The following is a 12,583-nucleotide window of genomic DNA, read 5'->3' on the forward strand; positions in this document are numbered from 1 at the left end:
CGCGGGGAAGCCGAACAGTGTAAAGATGGTGCCCCGGGCTTTAATGACCGTGGCCGCTGTCATGCCGGGGCAGGGGATGGCGAAGGGGAAACGGGAGTACTCGTCCACCATGTTTAGGAAGTATGCGTTGCGGTCGGTGGAGGGGAGGGGCCCTTTGAAATCCAAACTGAGGCGTTCATAGGGACGGGAAGCCTTTATCAGGTGCGCTCTATCCGGCCTGAAAAAGTGCGGTTTGCACTCTGCGCAGATGTGGCAGTTCCTGGTGACTGTACGGACCTCCTCAACAGTGTAGGGGAGGTTGCGGGACTTTACGAAATGGTAGCATCGAGTGACCCCCGGGTGGCAGAGGTCCTCGTGGAGGGCTTGGAGGTGGTCTATTTGTGCGTTGGCACATGTGCCGCGGGATAGGGCATCCGACGGCTCGTTCAGCTTTCCGGGACGATACAAGATCTCATAGTTATAGGTGGAGAGCTCGATCCTCCACCTTAAGATCTTGTCATTCTTAATTTTGCCCCGCTGTGCATTATCGAACATTAAGGCTACCGACCGTTGGTCAGTGAGGAGAGTGAATCTCCTGCCGGCCAGGTAATGCCTCCAATGTCGCACAGCTTCCACTATGGCTTGGGCTTCCTTTTCCACTGAGGGGTGGCGGATTTCTGAGGCGTGGAGGGTCCGGGAGAAAAAGGCCACAGGTCTGCCCGCTTGGTTAAGAGTGGCCGCCAGAGCTACGTCGGATGCGCCGCTCTCGACCTGGAAGGGGAGGGACTCGTTGATGGCACGCATCATGGCCTTTGCGACATCCGCTTTGATGCGGCTGAAGGCCTGGCGGGCCTCTGTCGACAGGGGGAAGGTAGTGGACTGTATTAGCGGGCGGGCCTTGTCTGCGTACTGGGGGACCCACTGGGCGTAATATGAAAAGAAGCCCAGGCAACGTTTCAGGGCTTTGGAGCAGTGGGGGAGGGGAAATTCCATAAGGGGGCGCATGCGTTCGGAGTCGGGGCCTATCACCCCATTGCGCACTACGTATCCAAGGATGGCCAAACGGTTTGGGCTAAAAACGCATTTTTCCTCGTAATAGGTGAGGTTCAGGGCGTCAGCGGTCTGGAGGAACTTTTGGAGGTTGGCGTCGTGGTCCGGCTGATCGTGGCCGCAGATGGTTACGTTGTCGAGATACGGGAACGTGGCCTGCAACCCGTGCTGGTCAACCATTCGGTCCATCTCCCGTTGGAAGACCGAGACCCCGTTCATGACGCCAAATGGGACCCTTATGAAATGGTATAGCCGCCCGTCTGCCTCGAAGGCGGTGTACTTGTGGTTACCTGGGCGGATGGGGAGCTGGTGGTATGCGGACCTGAGGTCCACGGTGGAAAAGACCTTGTACTGGGCAATCCAATTGACCATGTCGGATATGCGGGGGAGAGGGTACGCATCTAGCTGCGTGTACCTGTTGATGGTCTGACTATAGTCTACGACCATCCTTTGCTTCTCCCCGGTCTTCACGACTACCACCTGGGCTCTCCAGGGACTATTGCTGGCCTGGATTATGCCTTCCTTCAGCAACCGCTGGACTTCAGACCGGATAAACGTCCGGTCCTGGGCGCTGTACCGTCTGCTCCTAATGGCGACGGGTTTGCAATCCGGGGTGAGGTTTGCAAACAAGGACGGCGGTTCAACCTTGAGGGCTGCGAGGCCGCAGATAGTGAGTGGGGGTATTGGGCCGCCGAATTGGAATGTTAGGCTCTGGAGGTTACACTGGAAGTCTAATCCCAGTAATGTGGGCGCGCCGAGTTGGGGAAGGACGTAGAGCCTGTAGTTCTTAAACTCCCTCCCTTGCACCGTTAGGTTCGCGATGCAGAACCCTTTGATCTCCACGGAGAGGGATCCTGCAGCTACGGAAATCTTTTGCGTGCTTGGATGGATGGACAGAAAACAGCGTCTTACCGTACCTGGGTGAATAAAACTTTCCGTGCTCCCGGAGTCGATCAAGCATGGCGTCTCGTATCCGTTGACCAGCACCGTTGTTGGCGTCGTTTGGAGAGTCCGGGGCCGCGATTGATCCAGTGTCACCGAAGCCAGTCGTGGCAGTAGTGTCGCGGTGTTTTCTTCGGACCCCGTGGAGCCGTCTATGCTGGGGTCCTTTGTTGTCAACCAAGATGGCGGCGTCCATGAATCGCACGCGGTCGGGGGTGGACAAAATGGCCACCCCCATGAATCGCACGCGGTCGGGGGTGGACAAAATGGCCACCCCCATGAATCGCACGTGGCTGGGGGGAGTCACAAGATGGCGGCGCCCATCCTCCCCTCGTGGTGTCCGGGACCCAAAATGGCGGCGCCTGCGGTTCGCACATGGGTCGCTGGGAGGGTTGGGGGGTGTTTGGGATGTGTTGTCCTCGTTCTTCTCCGGGGATTGCGGCGACCCCCTGGGACCGGCACATTGCCGCGTAATGGCCCTTTTTGCCGCAGCTTTTACAAGTAGCTGCGTGGGCCGGGCAGCGTTGCTGGGGGTGTTTCGCCTGCCCGCAAAAGTAGCAGCGGGCCCCCCCGGGATGGTCTGGCGCTCTAACCGCGCAAGCCTGCGGGGGGGTGGGGGGTGCCGGGGAGTCGGTCGCGACGGGGATCCACGGAGCCCAAGGGGCTGCCACGTGGTCGGGGCTGTAGGCGCGGGCGTTTTGGGAGGCCACGTCAAGGGAGGCCTCAAGGGCCCGTGCCTCTGAGAGTCCTAGCGACTCTCTAAAAGTCTCTGACGAATTTGGGGAGAGTTCATACCTGCCATGAATGCATCTCGAATTAGCAGGTCCGTGTGCTCGATCGCGTTCACCGGCGGGCAGTTGCAGTTTCATCCCAAAATCAGCAGCTTGCCGTAGAATTCGTCGAGCGATTCTCCGGGAATCTGCCGTCTCGTCGCGAGTTGGTGGCGTGCGTAGACCTGGTTTACGGGCCGAATGTAGATGGCCTTCAGCAACACGAGCGCCGTCGGGAAATCCTCCGAGTCGTCTATAAGCGAGTAAATCTCCGGGCTTACCCTCGAATGCAGGACCTGCATTTTCTGCTCTTCCGTGATCCGGCTGGGGGCCGTTCGGAGGTAGCCTTCAAAGCATACTTGCCAGTGTTTGAATACGGCCGCCGAGTTCGCTGCGTGGGGGCTGATCCGCAGGCACTCCGGGGCGATCCGGAGCTCCATAGTCTTTTAAGCTCGCTTAATAAATTGTAGCGCACAATGACTTACGCGAGATGAGAAGCGATGAAGTCTATCTAGGCTTTATTAAGCGAGACTTGTTCCCCAGCAGCTCAGTAACAGAATGAGGCTGCGGGGAGAACTTGAGCTCTTATACTCCGCCTTCAGGGCGGAGCCAGAAGTCGGCAGATCCAACCAGGACCCGGGACCTGTCAGCCAATAGCCTCTCGGCTTCACAGGTACCATATTACCCCCTAATACATACCACCACACCCTCCTAACCTTTTTGGATACTAAGGGGAATTTAGCATGGCCAATCCACCTAACCTGCACGTCATTGGAGTGTGGGAGGAAACCGGAGCACCCAGAGGAAACCCACGCAGACACGAGGAGAACATGCAGACTCCGCAGTGACCCAGCAGAGAATCGAACCTGGGACCCTGGCGCTGTGAAGCCACAGTGCTAGCCACATGCTACCGTGCTGCCCAGGACTCTTCCGTGCTCTTCAGGACACTTCGCAAGAATACCATGATGAATTATTATTCCCACTGATATTCTTGCAAAATGGCCTGTTGAGTGTAAGATGAAAAGCTTTGGCAGGTCTCTTTTTTCAGTACTACTTAAGTTCTGTACACCAAATGACTATTTACATTCTTATCATCATGCGTCCCATTTGTAATGCTCCCACCAAAAGGAAAATGGCGATTAAAATCAGGCGAGTGGCTTATACCCTCCAATTATACAGGGCTTTGATGAGGCCACTCCTGGAATATTGTGTGCAGTTTTGGTCTCCTTATCCGAGTAAGGATGTTCTTGCTCTCGAGGGAGTGCAGCGAAGGTTCACCAGGCTGATTCCTCGGATGGCAGGACTGACGTATGAGGAAACGTATTGGGCAGCACGGCAGCATTGTGGATCGCACAATTGCTTCACAGCTCCAGGGTCCCAGGTTCGATTCCCGGCTTGGGTCACTGTCTGTGCGGAGTCTGCACATCCTCCCCGTGTGCGCGTGGGTTTCCTCCGGGTGCTCCGGTTTCCTCCCACAGTCCAAAGATGTGGTTAGGTGGATTGGCCACGATAAATTGCCCTTAGTGTCCAAAATTGCCCTTAGTGTTGGGTGGGGTTACTGAGTTATGAGGATAGGGTGGAGGTGTTGACCTTGGGTAGGGTGCTCTTTCCAAGAGCCGGTGCAGACTTGATGGGCCGAATGGCCTCCTTCTGCACTGTAAATTCTATGATTAATCCATCGCCAACCGAATCCTAGCCCACTCTTCTGAGCAGGACATCTGCAGGAAGTAAAGTGAGGCCCTGCTTTGAATATGTAGAATGGATCCAATAAGGATCAGGGTCCCATTTGCAATTTTAACCAGAGGCCTTTGCCGGGCAGGAATGCAGTCTCCCATGTCAGGCATAGCTGGTAGCCAGATATTGGGCCAGAGGGCAAGTGCAAAACCTTGGACATTCCTCTCACTGGGCTACCCTACCTCCACCCCACAACCCGCCACCAACCGGCAAAGGTTTCAGGCAGGGGTCTGCACAGTTCTATTCATAAGAGGCCCGGATTGGCAGGGCTACCACGTCTTCTACCTCACTGCTACAGGACTCCTCTTCACCCTTCATGCCACTCTTGCTTCCACCCATGTGAAAGTACAAACCATTGATAATAATAATCTTTATTAATGTCACATTAACATTGCAATTAAGTTACTGTGAAAAGCCCCTAGTCGCCACACTCCGGCGCCTGTTCGGGTACACAGAGGGAGAATTCAGAATGTCCAATTCACCTAACAAGCACACCTTTCAGGACTTGTGGGAAGAAACTGGAGCATTTGGGCGAAACCCATGCAGATATGGGGAGAATGTGCAGACTCCGCACAGACAGTGATCCAAGCGGGAATCAAAGCCGGGTCCTTGGGGTTTTGAAGCAACAGTACTTTTTTTTTTTATTAAGCTTTTTTTTTTAAATTTAGAGTACCCAATTCAGTTTTTCCAATTAAGGGGCAATTTAGCGTGGCCAATCTTCCTACCCCGCACATCTTTTGGGTTGTGGGGGTGAAACCCACTCAAACATGGGGAGAAAATGCAAACTCCACACAGACAGTGACCCAGAGCCGGGATTGAACCTGGGACCTCGGCGCCGTGAGGCTGCGGTGCTATTGAAGCAACAGTACTAACCACAAAGAAACCAATTTTTGCGTTGTGCTAGACTAGATCTTTAGAAGAGCTCTCCAGTTAGTCCCCCCCATTCTATTCCAAGTATTAATTGAGGCTTTGGGGTCAAGTTAACTGTCCAAATAAAGCAAGCTAACAGATATAGAAGTTGAGAATAAAGTTTATAAAAATAAGAACCATGACCTGTCTCTTGGGTTAGTGTGTTTGATGCTATCATTGAGTTTTAAGGGAGACACACCATAAGGATGCTTCCTGCTGCTGTCCCAAACTTGAATAAGCACAACATTTAATATTTAAAGTGAAATTGATTTAGAAAGTTCTACCTAGATTCATAATTAACAGATATAATGCAGTGTGAAATTGAAATGCGCAAGTATGAAACTACATTTAACTCAAAACAGTTGTGTATCTGGCAGGAATTCAGATTTAAAAGGGTTTGGTGTAAATGTTTGCTTGTACCAACGTGTATGTAATAATCCCTTAATTTAAGGTTTGGATACATTTATGGAAAACCTCACCTTGTGGCTGACTTCACAAAACGATAAACCTGACATCTGAAAGAGGTAAAGGTCACCAGGGTTAATCTCCAATAATATGATAACCATACCTTATTTCATGGGCTTCCTTGACATACTTGTGGGAAAGCATTAGCAGTGTAACACAGAAACCAGAAGTTCCCAGGTTCAGGTCCTGGGGTTGTGCTGAATTTGCTTGAGCTTCGGTGAGAGGCACAAAATGGCCTTGTTAGCCTGGTCTGGGGAGGGAGAAAACAATATCAGGCCAGTTCCCACTTCCTAACTCTAACCAGGAAATTGCTCAGGTACAGAGATGCTGGATTAGGATCATGCTCAGCTAGCAAAAGCAAAGACAGCCAGTCAACACTCTTGTCTGGGCTTATACATGTCCAAGCATGGTAGCACAGTGGTTAGCAATGTTACTTCACAGCGCCAGGGTCCCAGGTTTGATTTCCGGAATGGGTCACTGTGTGTGTGGAGTCTGCACGCTCTCTACTTGTCTGCGTGGATTTCCTCCGGGTGCTCCGGTTTCCTCCCACAAGTTCCAAATAACATGCTGTTAGGTAATCTGGACATGCTGAATTCTCCCTCTGTGTACCCGAACAGATGGCGGAATGTGGCGACTCAAGGCTTTTCACAGCAACTTCATTACAGTGTTAATTTAAACCTACTTGTGACAATCAAGATTATTATTATATGCTGCAGGATGGTTGGTCCTATATTAGCATTAACACCCGGAGAAAAAATTGGGGAATAAAATCTAAATTATATATCAGACGCGTTTGTGCTCAACATTTAGTTTATGGGCTTTTGACGTTTTTTTTTAAAGTACCTGCAAGGATTGTACTCAATGACCTACCTACATTAGCTCCACTGACTGACAATGCCACAAAATTCAGTTATCAAATCCCTCCATAGTCTCATCCCTCCGTATCTCTGTAAGCGTCTCCAGCCTTACAATTCATGAGATCTCCAATTCATGCCTCTTGTATATCCTTGATTTTAATCACTCTGCCACTATTGCCTTCAACTGACTTAAGCGTTAAGCTTTGGACTTCCCTCCCTAAGCCTCTCGGCCTCTCTCTCATCCTTCAAGATGCTCCTTCAAACCTATCTCTTTGGCCAAGCTTCTGGTCGTCTATCTTAATACCTCTGTCTCAGTGATCTTTGGCCAAGCTCCTGGTCATCTATCTTAATACCTCTGGCTCAGTGACAAATGGTGCTTTCTGTGGAGCAGCTTGGGATATTTTGCAACATTAAAGGTGCTACATAAATGCAAGCCTCTGCTGTTGTGTTGAATTGGTGTCAGATTGGAATTGAGTGTGTGTGGGAGGAGAGTTGAAAATGTGACAATGTGAATAAATCAAACAAGCATCCAGAAATATTCAAAATGAAAAGCTTCCAGCTTGTTACGAAAACAAAGGAGAGGAAGTATTCTTACATAGCTCTGGTGCTCCTCAGTTTATGCAAAAATCTGATTCTGTCTGTCTGCTGACAGGACCCTCACACCCATCCTCTGAACAGGGTCTGCATCGGGGGCTTTTGATCTTGGATCACTGTGCCCGAGGGGGGCAGAGATGGTGGAAGCGGAGGGCAACAGGGGATGGGGGTGCGGGCAGCCTGCTGTAAATATTAACGTGACAGATTTGCTCCGTCAGTTCATCTACCTTATTCCCAATGCTTTGTGCATTAAGATGAGTTCTGGAACCATCCTTGTGATTTCTTTTACACCTACTCCACTGTCTCTTTATAATTCTTATCATAGAGACCAGAATTCTGCCAGAATACAGAACAAAATAAGATTAGAAATACCTGAATGTGAATGAATGTTTTCTCATAATCACGTTTTACAGTGTTACATTCCTCCTTCTTGTCCTGGACTGGCTTCAGTGAGGTTCGCAGTTCCTCCTGAACAAAAACATAATTTGTACATCTTTCTGAAATAGGAACCCCAAATTAAATCTCATTCTGTTATTCACAGTGTGCGGTAGATGTTCAGTTCACAGTCTGTGTAAAACTACTGTTCAGGATACTGGGTTAGACATTGTGAAATAAACTTTGAAAAGTTTCTCAATCCTAACTGTGGCTCATTATTCCTCTGAAATCTGTGACCCACAAATCATGGAAAAGCTGGTCTGACTCCATGAAAATTGTGGGAGACGAGGAGATCCCTACCCTGGAATGGAGCTGCCCAGGATTGGAGTGCCGAGTGAGGGCTCACTACTCACACCCTTATCCTGAAATTCGGGGGCATCAGGAATGGGGCAGGAATTTTCTTTATTCATTTATGTGATTTGGGCATCACTGACCAGACCAGTATTAATTTTCCATCTCGAATTTCCCTCAGGAAGGTGGTTGAGAACTGCTGCACTCCCTGAGGTGTAGGTAAACCCACCGTGCTGTTAGGGAGGGAGCTCCAGGATTTGGACCCGACGACACTGAAAGAACGGCCGATATTTTTCCCAGTCAGGATGGGGAGTGACTCCTCACCCTAAGTGATCTGGTGTCTATGTTCATAGATCTTTGAAAGTTGCCACTCAAGTGGATGGAGCTGTGAAGAAGGCCCGTGGTGTGCTAGCGTTCATGAGCAGAGGGATTGAATTTAAGAGCCCTGAGGTGATGATGCAGCTGTACAAAACCTTGGTAAGGCCACATTTGGAGTTCTGGTCACCTCATTTTAGGAAGGATGTGGAAGCTTTGGAAAAGGTGCAAAGGAGATTTACCAGGATGTTGCCTGGAATGGAGAGTAGGTCTTATGAGGAAAGGTTGAGGGTGCTGGGCCTTTTCTCATTAGAACGGAGAAGGATGAGGGGAGACTTGATAGAGGTTTATAAGATGATCAGGGGAATAGATAGAGTAGACAGTCAGAGACTTTTTCCCTGGGTAGAACAAACCATTACAAGGGGACATATATTTAAGGTGAATGGTGGAAGATACAGGGGGGATGTCAGAGGTAGGTTCTTTACCCAGAGTAGAGGGGGCATGGAATGCACTGCCTGTGGAAGTAGTTGAGTCGGAAACATGCGGGACCTTCAAGCGGTTATTGGACAGGTACATGGATTACGGTTGAATGATGGGGTGTAGATTAATTTGTTCTTAATCCAGGACAAATGTTTGGCACAACATCGTGGGCCGAAGGGCCTGTTCTGTGCTGTATTTTCTATCTGTCAGGGATTAATTAAAGTTATCAAGTTTGTGGCTTTCCTGTGTGATATGTGGTTAGGAATGTGCAGACACTTTTCTTGTTGCTCCAGATTCTAAACACAATTTAGAGAGTTTGGTCTCTGCATGTCATATGATGTTAATTTTGTGTTTTGCATATTATTGCTAAACTCCACTTGCCTAAGGGCCTTGCTGAGAAATTTAAACAGGTACTGTCATTATTAAGGTTTCTGAGCTTTCAGATCAGAATTCTGCAATAACCAGCAATGGCTTGGAGAATCAAGCATGTTTGCTGCAGATTTTTAGGAAAAATCATTTTTGAACCATGGTTTATTTACTTTCCAATGAATGGGAATGGGAGGTTCAAACACCGCCCCATATTAGTGCCATTCAGCTCATGCGATCAAAAGTTAATGCTCTTCTCCCGTTTACCTTTCAACACTCCTTACCTGAATACACAATGCCAATGGCCTCTTGTGTTACTGGACAACTAATTCAAAGGCTTGAACTAATAATCCATGGAACGGAAGATTAAATCCCATCATAGTGGTTGGAAACTATTATTTTGCTTGGAACAAAACCTGTGATCATTAATATACTTTAGCCTGATTGCTCCAAAAGTCCAACTGTTTCCTCATGTCTGTGCTGGAAATTCATTGACGGAATCACACTGGGGAGAGGCCAGTCAGATGCTCAGAGTGCGGTCAAGGAATCACTCAGTTATCCAGCTTACATTAACACCAGAGAACGCACAATGGGGAGAAACCGTTCATCTGCTCCATTTGTAGGAAGGGATTCAGTCGGCTAACTGACCTCACTTCACACCAACTTATTCACTCTGACTTGAGACATTTTAAATGCAAGGTAGCACCGTGGCTTCACAGCACCAGGGACCCGGGTTAAATTCCCAGCTTGGGACACTATCTGTGCGGAGTCTGCAAGTTCTCCCTGTCTGCATGGATTTCCTCCGGTTTCCTCCCACAAGTCCCGAAAGATGTGCTGTTTGGTAAATTGGACATTCTGAATTCTCCCTCAGTGCCCGAACAGGCGTCAGAGTGTGGCGACGAGGGGATTTTCAGAATAACTTCATTGCAGTGTTAATGTAAGCTTATTTGTGACACTAATAAAGATTATTTTTATTTATTATGTCACTTAAGAGAAGGAAACCTGTCATCCTGATCCAGTCTGGCTAATGTGTAACTCTCGTCCAGTACTAACAGTTTGACTCCTTACTGACCTCTGATGTGGTCTCAGGAGCCACTAAGTTGTGCACCCTCGTCAGCGATGTAATGAGGTTCATGCCCGGAAAGGGTAGGAATCACATTTAAATATATTTTAATATACTTACCAAGCCCCACCCCCCAAGCACCAAATAATCCCCCCTCACTGAATATTAGTATGTTGTTGAGGTTTACTACAGGTTTAGAAAAACGTGAATCCATTGAGAGGATATTCCTGGGACACAAAAGTGTAGCCCCCGGAGGTAGAGGGACATGCCCAGGAAGCGCCCTACCACCAGCTCCTGGCATAGGCAACCTGGGGTGGACCCTCGGGGGTGCCCCACTGGGGACAGGGTTCATGTATGGTCGGGCAGCATGGCAGCACAGTGGTTAGCAGTGGTTTCACAGCTCCAAGGTCCCAGGTTCGATTCCCGGCTTGGGTCACTGTCTGTGCGGAGTCTGCATGTTCTACCCGTGTCTGCGTGGGTTTCCTCCGAGTGCTCCGGTTTCCTCCCGCAAGTCCCGAAAGACGTGCTGTTAGGTGAATTGGACATTCTGAATTCTCCCTCAGTGTACCCGAACATGTGCTGGAATGTGGCATTTTCACAGTAACTTCATTGCAGTGTTAATGTAAGCCTACTTGTGACAATGAAAGATTATTATGGGGAGCCCCCAGTGCTGATGCTTCGGTGGTGGGGCAGGGAGAGCCACGACACTGATGATGGTAGGGTGTTGGGCCCCGATGCTGATGGGGAGAACACTTAATGCTGATGGGGCTGGGGGGGGGGGGGGGGGGGGGGGGGGGGTCGAGAGCCCTGATGCTGACGGTGGTGATAGGGGGCAGGTAAGGGAGTCCCCGATGCTGATGGTAGTCGGGGGGGAGGAACCCCTGACTTATTGGGGGGGGGGGGGGGGGTCTGCTGTGTCCATGAGGAGTGCTTCAGGGGTTTATTTTGTGTGCTTATTGTGGCGCCGTTTTGGCTCTATCAGGCCCCGCCCACCAGTGATAGCGTAAAACAAGCTCCCTGAATTTTTGTTTTCAAGGAGTTTCAAAATCTGGATTAAAAACTCGGCTGTGCAGCTGGAGAGCTACACACCAGGTTTCAGTCGGCGCCTGACTCTGGAAAAATATGGGAAAATTCTAACCATCATCTCAACAGTTGTTGCATTTCTGTAAATACATACCACAGAATGTTTACATAGGGAGAAGATTATGGCAGATTAACACACAGGGCTAAATCGCTGGCTTTTAAAGCAGACCAAGGCAGGCCAGCAGCACGGTTCAATTCCCGTACCAGCCTCCCTGAACAGGCGCCGGAATGTGACGACTAGGGGCTTTTCACAGTAACTTCATTGAAGCCTACTTGTGACAATAAGCGATTTTCATTTTTCACACATTGACAGGGACTGGACCGAGGGAACAGGACATATGTGGGGCTTCTGCAAAGTGGCCCTTCCAAATATGGGATCCCAGGGAGAATCCATTCTGTTACATGTTTGTGTTATACTAGGTCAGGAGGATTATGTGGAAAGTGTGGAGGAGCCCTAATCTATGGCCCTCAGAATTGCTCATGCAGATCTGACAAAGGTGTTGTGGCCATGGTTCACTAGCTCTATGAAAAGATTGAGTTCAAGCTTAAACATGCCTTTTTCATCAGGTTACCTCGACAAATTAGATTTTTGTTTTGCTTACCAAGATTGTATTTACCATCCTCCAAGTCTTAGATGCAAAGGCCTCAGATGTAAAGTTTATATTTGTGCAGATTCTATCCTAAAAATTTAATCCAGCGTTTGTCATTCTGGACAATTCATGAGTGCATTCCTATCCAGTTCAGGTGGAATGTAAACTTATTTCATAAAACACATGACTGATCTTCTATCCAGATTCCTGAACAAATGAATGAAGCTGTATTTTGTCCAGCAAGTCCTTCACTGCAAAAACTAATGTGAAGATTTCAATGTGCTTACTAACTGTTTCTTATTCATGTAATTTTCAGTCAAATATAATCTTAACACAACTTATTTGCTTTTTGACTCCTCACCAATTTTACAAGCCACAAACGATTTCAGTCATTGCGATTCACTGTTTCTGTTGGCAGCGCATCCCCGCCTGCGGGTTTCCCGGTGTCGTGGGGTGGCTTCAATGGAAAGTCCCATTGATAAATGGCAGGAGTATAAATCCCGCCACCAGCGAGCAGCCGAGAAACACCCGCCTGAGGAATTGGAGAATAGAACATATAGAACATAGAAAAATACAGCACAGAACAGGCCCTTCGACCCACAATGTTGTGCTGAACTTTTGTCCTAGATTAAGAACAAATTAATCTACACCCCATCATTC

At 49.0% G+C, this 12,583-nt stretch overlaps 1 long non-coding RNA gene across 1 annotated transcript in view; it reads right to left on the bottom strand.

The window, feature by feature from the left end:
- LOC140403766 (uncharacterized) overlaps window positions 1-12,583 on the bottom strand; it is a 50,730-nt gene that overhangs the window by 30,837 nt on the left and 7,310 nt on the right. The window contains exons 2-3 of the long non-coding RNA XR_011938414.1: window positions 7,673-7,768; window positions 5,953-6,099 (exon numbers count right to left, since the gene is read on the bottom strand). This is a non-coding gene — a long non-coding RNA (uncharacterized lncRNA). The remainder of the gene's footprint in view (window positions 1-5,952; window positions 6,100-7,672; window positions 7,769-12,583) is intronic.

This window comes from Scyliorhinus torazame, chromosome 29, assembly GCF_047496885.1.
Source record: "Scyliorhinus torazame isolate Kashiwa2021f chromosome 29, sScyTor2.1, whole genome shotgun sequence".
NCBI lineage: Eukaryota > Metazoa > Chordata > Chondrichthyes > Carcharhiniformes > Scyliorhinidae > Scyliorhinus > Scyliorhinus torazame.